Here is a 9,083-nt window from a genome sequence, read left to right as displayed (position 1 = left end):
TCAGTGTTTGGCTATGTGATGAATTTGTTAGGCCTACAAGCAAGAGAATATTGTCTGTCAACCATGTGATCTATGACGTCATGTTATCGCATCACTATGACACTCCTGATACGTATGATGTCATGTACATATCATGTTACTATGACACTCCTGGTAGGTATGACATCATGTTAAGTTCGTGTGACTAGGTCACTCCTGGTAAGTATGACGTTATGTTCAGGTCATGTTACTATGACACTCCTGGTATGTATGACGTCATGTTCATATCATGTTACTATGACACTCCTGGTAAGTATGACGTCATGTTAAGGTCGTGTTACTAGGACTCTCCTGGTACATGTATGTATGACGTCATGCAGTTACACACTCAACGTTGCTTGGTTAGTGATTGGTCTGATATCGTCTTTGTCATATCATTAACGATGCTAATGATTCGATAATTAAATAAAGAAGCTGTTAATCAAACTATTGGATTATTTCAATCTGTCTTAAACATTTCTTTTTAAAGATAAGATAGACAGTCGTTTATTTCCCCATGACACGACTTGTGTGTCAAAATGAAGAACAGCAAACACAAAAAACCCAAAGAACAACAAAATAACAAAACAAAATCCCCAATGTCCATAGCACCCTGGATGACATATGCGCTTTCCACTTAAGTGACCGGGGTTCGATTCCCTGGTAGGTCATGAAAAGGATGCCTACATATTCTCCAGGTACATAAATTGTTTCAAAATATGTTTTTATAGTTTTAGGTAACACAACCAACATACCAGTGTGTCTAGGTAATAGAACCAACATACCAGTGTGTCTAGGTAACACAACCAACATACCAGTGTGTCTAGGTAACACAACCAACATACCAGTGTGTCTAGGTAACAACCAACATACCAGTGTGTCTAGGTAACACAACCAACATACCAGTGTGTCTAGGTAACAACCAACATACCAGTGTGTCTAGGTAACACAACCAACATACCAGTGTGTCTAGGTAACAACCAACATACCAGTGTGTCTAGGTAACAACCAACATACCAGTGTGTCTAGGTAACAACCAACATACCAGTGTGTCTAGGTAACACAACCAACATACCAGTGTGTCTAGGTAACACAACCAACATACCAGTGTGTCTAGGTAACACAACCAACATACCAGTGTGTCTAGGTAACAACCAACATACCAGTGTGTCTAGGTAACACAACCAACATACCAGTGTGTCTAGGTAACACAACCAACATACCAGTGTGTCTAGGTAACAACCAACATACCAGTGTGTCTAGGTAACACAACCAACATACCAGTGTGTCTAGGTAACAACCAACATACCAGTGTGTCTAGGTAACAACCAACATACCAGTGTGTCTAGGTAACACACCAACATACCAGTGTGTCTAGGTAACAACCAACATACCAGTGTGTCTAGGTAACAACCAACATACCAGTGTGTCTAGGTAACAACCAACATACCAGTGTGTCTAGGTAACACAACCAACATACCAGTGTGTCTAGGTAACACAACAACATACCAGTGTGTCTAGGTAACAACCAACATACCAGTGTGTCTAGGTAACACAACCAACATACCAGTGTGTCTAGGTAACACAACCAACATACCAGTGTGTCTAGGTAACACAACCAACATACCAGTGTGTCTAGGTAACACAACCAACATACCAGTGTGTCTAGGTAACAACCAACATACCAGTGTGTCTAGGTAACACAACCAACATACCAGTGTGTCTAGGTAACACAACCAACATACCAGTGTGTCTAGGTAACACAACCAACATACCAGTGTGTCTAGGTAACAACCAACATACCAGTGTGTCTAGGTAACACAACCAACATACCAGTGTGTCTAGGTAACACAACCAACATACCAGTGTGTCTAGGTAACACAACCAACATACCAGTGTGTCTAGGTAACACAACCAACATACCAGTGTGTCTAGGTAACACAACCAACATACCAGTGTGTCTAGGTAACAACCAACATACCAGTGTGTCTAGGTAACACAACCAACATACCAGTGTGTCTAGGTAACACAACCAACATACCAGTGTGTCTAGGTAACAACCAACATACCAGTGTGTCTAGGTAACACAACCAACATACCAGTGTGTCTAGGTAACAACCAACATACCAGTGTGTCTAGGTAACACAACCAACATACCAGTGTGTCTAGGTAACAACCAACATACCAGTGTGTCTAGGTAACAACCAACATACCAGTGTGTCTAGGTAACAACCAACATACCAGTGTGTCTAGGTAACACAACCAACATACCAGTGTGTCTAGGTAACACAACATACCAGTGTGTCTAGGTAACACAACCAACATACCAGTGTGTCTAGGTAACACAACCAACATACCAGTGTGTCTAGGTAACACAACAACATACCAGTGTGTCTAGGTAACACAACCAACATACCAGTGTGTCTAGGTAACACAACCAACATACCAGTGTGTCTAGGTAACAACCAACATACCAGTGTGTCTAGGTAACAACCAACATACCAGTGTGTCTAGGTAACACAACATACCAGTGTGTCTAGGTAACACAACCAACATACCAGTGTGTCTAGGGAAACCACCAACATACCAGTGTGTCTAGGTAAACAACCAACATACCAGTGTGTCTAGGTAACAACCAACATACCAGTGTGTCTAGGTAACACAACATACCAGTGTGTCTAGGTAACAACCAACATACCAGTGTGTCTAGGTAACACAACAACATACCAGTGTGTCTAGGTAACACAACCAACATACCAGTGTGTCTAGGTAACACAACATACCAGTGTGTCTAGGTAACACAACAACATACCAGTGTGTCTAGGTAACACAACCAACATACCAGTGTGTCTAGGTAACAACCAACATACCAGTGTGTCTAGGTAACACAACATACCAGTGTGTCTAGGTAACACAACCAACATACCAGTGTGTCTAGGTAACACAACCAACATACCAGTGTGTCTAGGTAACAACCAACATACCAGTGTGTCTAGGTAACACAACCAACATACCAGTGTGTCTAGGTAACACAACCAACATACCAGTGTGTCTAGGTAACACTACCAACATACCAGTGTGTATAGGAAAACGTGAACAGTGCCATTTTCGGGCTAGATTAATTGAACTTTTTAAAATTGATTTATCGTAGTATCGAATGCATTACCTGATATCCCTAGTCATCTATAACAGACCCAGTCCAGTCTCGCCGTTTACGACCCCGAATGCGCATCACATACTGGATGGTCGGGTGGCGTAGTGGTGACACATGCGCCTTTCTCTTGAGGGACCGGGGTTCGATTCCCGGAAGGTTTTGAAAAGGATGCATGCCTGGTACTCCAGTCTCCTCTCACATTAAGACCGCTCATCCGTAACCACTTTGGCTAACAGGAGTTGTCAGCATATAGCTTTAAGTAACTGTGTTCAAAATATGTTGATATAGTTTTTGATACACTGAACGGAAGTTAGGTCATGAATGTATTTGACGCCAGATAAAGCAGGAGAAGGAATACAGTGGAACTTCTCTAAACCGATCATGCATGGTATATGAATATTGGGTCAGTTTAGAGAGGGTTCTGTTTGGAGAAGTGATCCATTTTCACTATGTATATAAAAACTTGCGAGGGATTCAAACTCAGGACCTCCGAATTCTTGTTTGCTTCACGATGATCACTGATCTGCCAACTTTTCCATGTCCGCTTAATAATTCATACAGCTATATGAATTGTAAACATATTCCTCGAACTCCCTCCCATTTTTGGAAAAGATCAGCACGTGATTTCTTGGAATATCTCCTGTCAAAACAATGAGACTTGGTCGGTAAATCTTTGGAGCCGACAATGTAATATTTATCTTTTTTTCGCAAAAAAAAGAGAGAGAGAAAAGAAAGAAAGAAAGAAAGAAAGAAGAAGTGGTATGGATATGTCAATTTTCTAATTACTTATGCCTATGGTGCCAATTAAGGCCAAATTTCCAATATCGCTCCTTCGACCTAAACGGAAGGAGCGAATGAGCGAAAACACAATGACGAAGAAGTTCACTCCTTCGCTTCTTCGCTTCTTCGTTCCTTCGTCATCGTGTTTCGCTCCTTCACCATCGTGTTTTCGCTCCTTCGCTCCTTCGCTCCTTCGCCTTTAGGTCGAAGGAGCGAAGGAGCGATATTGGAAATTTGGTCTTAACGGAACGCCATAGATTCCTATTATCTGAACGCTTTCCTGAACGAAGATACAAAATGGACGGGTATATATAATAACGTTCATTATAGCCCTTTCAACTTAATTACATATTGATGCAAAGTCGTTGATTATCAATGGTTCGAGATTATATATAAATACAGGTTCACGCCTGTTCGACTTACACGGGTACAATGTTCAAAATACAATGACGTACGTCATATCGTTTATACCTTCCCTGATTATAATTGTCCTTTGGGGTCCGGACGACGGTGTAACAATATCCGGCCGTAATCTCCTAACTCGGGGACTGTACCATAATATAGTGACAGAATCATTGATTTTAAGGCCATTGTCATAGAAAAATATAAAAACTGTATCATTTCGATCGATTTTCGACTAATACGTAAACAATGATAGCTGGGCTGCGACAGTTGTATCGGGGTCCCCGGGACAATAAGCACAGCCACTTTGATCGGAAATTTACATGTTTTAGCGTTTGATATAACTAATGACCCGAGGTGATGGAAAGGTGGGACGTAGGTGGGCGAGATGTGTTTAGTCTATCGATATAGATCGGATAATCGCCGACGCTGAATCTCTACTGCTTAGATTTACATTTAAATACCCAGGATGATGGTTCAAAAACAAAACAAATATAGAAAATTCATACCATGCAAACATGTACAAAAATTGTATTTAATTTGTATGCAATACATGTATGAAACGTGTATGTAAATTGCACACAACTTGTGATGAAATAATGTTTATATGTAATTTGTATGCAAAGTTGATGTAATTTGTATGCAAAGTTGATGTAATTTGCATGTTAATAGATGTAATTTGTATGTAAATTGATGTAATTTGTTTGTACATTGGTGTAATTTGTATGTAAATTGATGTAATTTGTATGTAAATTGATGTAATTTGTATGTAAATTGATATAATGTGTATGTAAATTGATATAATGTGTATGAAAATTGATATAATGTATGTAAATTGATATAATGTGTATGTAAATTGATATAATGTGTATGTAAATTGATATAATGTGTATGTAAATTGATATAATGTGTATGTAAATTGATGTAATTTGTTTGTACATTGGTGTAATTTTTATGTAAATTGATGTAATTTGTATGAAAATTATATGTAAATTGATGTAATTTGTATGTAAACGATATAATTTGTATATGAGTTAAGGTGATTTGTATGTAAATTGATGTGATATGTATGTAAATCGTAGGCAACTTGTGATGTAATTTGTATGAAAGGTGTATGAAACGTAAATGTAATTTGTATGAAAGGTAAATGTAATTTGTATGAAACGTAAATGTAATTTGTATGAAACGTAAATGTAATTTGTATGTAATTTGTATGAAAGGTAAATGTAATTTGTATGTAAGGTGTATGAAACGTAAATGTAATTTGTATGTAAGGTGTATGAAACGTAAATGTAATTTGTATGTAAGGTGTATGAAACGTAAATGTAATTTGTATGTAAGGTGTATGAAACGTAAATGTAATTTGTATGTAAGGTGTATGAAACGTAAATGTAATTTGTATGTAAGGTGTATGAAAGGTAAATGTAATTTGTATGTAAGGTGTATGAAACGTAAATGTAATTTGTATGTAAGGTAAATGTAATTTGTATGTAAGGTGTATGAAACGTAAATGTAATTTGTATGTAAGGTGTATGAAACGTAAATGTAATTTGTATGTAAGGTGTATGAAACGTAAATGTAATTTGTATGAAAGGTAAATGTAATTTGTATTTAAAGGGATGTAATTTGCGTGTAAAACGTAAATAATGTAATTTGTATGAAACGTGTTGTAGCTCTAATTGTATCCAACTTGTATGTAAAATGTATGTAATATGTGTGTGACTTGTTATTGTATCTAACTTGTATGTAAAATGTATGTAATATGTGTGTGACTCGTTATTGTATCTAACTTGTATGTAAAATGTATGTAATATGTGTGTGACTTGTTATTGTATCTAACTTGTATGTAAAATGTATGTAATATGTGTGTGACTTTTTGCACATATCCGGAACCGCTGTCTCTCCTAATTACCTGTATTTTCATTTATTCTTATTTGTCTTTTCTCTGTATATTTCCTTTTCTATTCCAGCTGTCCCTCCTTCTCAATCTTCTCATCATTTGTCGATAAGTTCGTTCGTTTTCAGGAACAAAATTTGAGAACATCTTGAAAACGAATCTGACGGTTAACTTAACCAGACCTTAGACCCCAGCTGAGGACGCTGGAAGCCAGACCGCCGTGATTACGCACGTGCAACAAAAGCCACGAGCGAAACAGTGGGCATTTGTCTGTTGAAGCTAAACTATGGAAAGTAGGGGGTGAAAAGTTTAATGATGTCGTAGGGGGTTCCAGGGAGATGATTAATAAAACTGTCCAGTTTAATTACGGTATATCATAACCGGCAGGGATCTATAACTAATATATAAAGATTCTGTTGGGTGCATCGCTGTAACTTAAGAAGGAAAAATTGCTGCAACATACACGTGTGAAACTGAAAATACCCGTGTGTCAAGGAAGAATAAACAAGAAATATCTTTAAAAAAGATAAACGGCATAGTTTTAATGCTGGTGGTTATAATGTAAAACTGCTGGTGAAATTAATCAACGAACTAATGCGTTTCAGCACGGATAACAAAATTATATCAGTTTGAATCATTTTTGTTGATAATAAGACTGCATTTGAATCAGGAATATAATTTCATCAATGTGTCATTTGAAAAGCTTACATTCAGCTCACATTCAATCTTAACTTTGTTTCGTTTTTAACTGCATATCTGCATTTTGCATTTACCGCTACATTGACCAATCACATACTTCATCTTGACCAGTAACGCCACCTGTCGCGTCATATCCGGGACCAAAAGAATATTATACCGCTATGCCGAAAAATGCATTGCCCAACACTTCTGTCTAGATTTCCCGGTGCCAATTTTAGTCTGTGTTTGGTAAGGTTTTTTGATACAGCGCTCAACATCTTTGCAGTCTTCGCTGTGTCCATTTTTCGACATAGCCGTATAATTTTCTTTTGGCCCCGGATATGACGCGACAGGTGGCGTTACTGGTCAAGATGAATTATGTGATTGGTCAATGTAGCGGTAAATGCAAAATGCAGATATGAAGTTAAAAATGAAACAAAATCAAGATTGAATACAAGCTGAATAAGTGGATGTATCTATTCAAATGACACATTAATAAAATCATATATCTGATTCAAATGCAGTCGTATTATCACCAAAAATGATTTAAACTGATACAAGTTTGTTATCCGTGCTGAAACGCATTTATTAATTAGTTCGTTAATTTATTACACCAGCAGTTTTACATGATAATCACCAACATAAAACTATGCCGTTTATCTTTTTTTAAAAGATATTTCTTGTTTAAACTAATGTCTTGGTGTTCGACAGAGCTGGGTCCATTTGTTCTTTTTTTGGGGGGGGGGGGGGGGGGGGGAGGGGGTAACTCAGTCGGTTAGAGCGCCGGACATGTGATCTGACTGGGTGAAGATCTAAGGCGCCTACGTGATACGACGCCCCGTACCCGTGTGGGTTTGTGTTTCTCGGGAAGCTGAGAAACGGGCCGGTTTGTGCTGTCGTGGTTGTGTTCTTGGTCAAAGTCACTTTAGCCTAATTGATCAGGATGACATGCGATGGGTCACCCGTATGTTGTTCAGTGAGGTAGTCACCAACTACTTCTAGGAGACCGCGCCTCAAAATCACAGTGGCTGTCCATGGGGGCGATACAAACATGTAAAACAAACAAACAAATAAACAATAAAATGACTCCTTTTATGTCTAGCGCTTGCTGGTCAGGTTACCGTCCGGGCTATTGTGGGCTCGTTTGTCCGTTTTTTGTCTTCCATTTGTCTGTCTATCATGCGTTCGGGTCATTCTGCGGTCTAGAACACCTTCGTCCATTAATTAGTACTGTACATGGAAATCAAGGTTAAATATGTTTACCTGTCAAGTATATGCTGGATCATACCCGAGTCAAAAGGTCACCGGTCATCAATCCTCCAGAGTCAAAAGGTCATCGGCCATCAATCCCCCATCTTTCTAATGTGGATCACAGTGGCGTATCTGTCTAGTCAGCCGTGTTGGACTTGTTCGTCCGTTTGTATAGTCGGATGTTTTTGGTGCGTCCTCAAATGGCCTGTCGTGTATCACCTCTGTCTGTCTAGTCCGCCGTGTTGGACTTGTCCGTCCATCTGTCCGTTTGTCTAGTCTGATGTGCTAGTCCGTCCTCGTATGACCTGTCGTGTAGCACACTAGTCTGTCTATCTAGTCCATCGTGTTGGATTTGTCCGTACATCCGTCTGTCTGTCGCGCGGACGTTTAACACCGTAAAAATAAATAAAACAAAACAGGTGTCGACTGGACTAGTTTGTCTACCGTCTATACTGTGATTTGTCCGTCCGCACGGACAGACGTGTTGGACTTGTGTGCTGCATTCTTTTGTCCTGTGACTTGTAAGGTGCATTTTTTTCTCTTTTTATACGGAGTTCACTTTATTTCCTATCATTCCGTCGCTAAAAAAAATCATGCGCAGTGAGGTGTAATGATGAAATGTGAATAAAAACACAAGTTTGCATTAAATTTCATCTCCCATAGGCGACAAATTCATCCTACAAGTACACCTGCGTTTGTAAAGACGTCGGTACGTTTGTCTTCATCTGATATGTTGGTCTGCCTTCATATGTCTTGGTTTTTACGAAGACGTTAAACCCCTTAAGACACAGAATCAATGTAGATTGTCTGTCTGTCTCTATTCCGCTGTGTTGAACGTATTCATTTTTAAGTCCGATAAGCTGGACTAGTCAGACTGTCTGTAAGACTATGTTTTTTTCTGTC

The sequence above is a fragment of the Pecten maximus genome, chromosome 5 (assembly GCF_902652985.1).
Source record: "Pecten maximus chromosome 5, xPecMax1.1, whole genome shotgun sequence".
Taxonomy (NCBI): domain Eukaryota; kingdom Metazoa; phylum Mollusca; class Bivalvia; order Pectinida; family Pectinidae; genus Pecten; species Pecten maximus.
The sequence above is the reverse complement of the archived record's forward strand: the minus strand, read 5'-3'. Positions refer to the sequence as shown.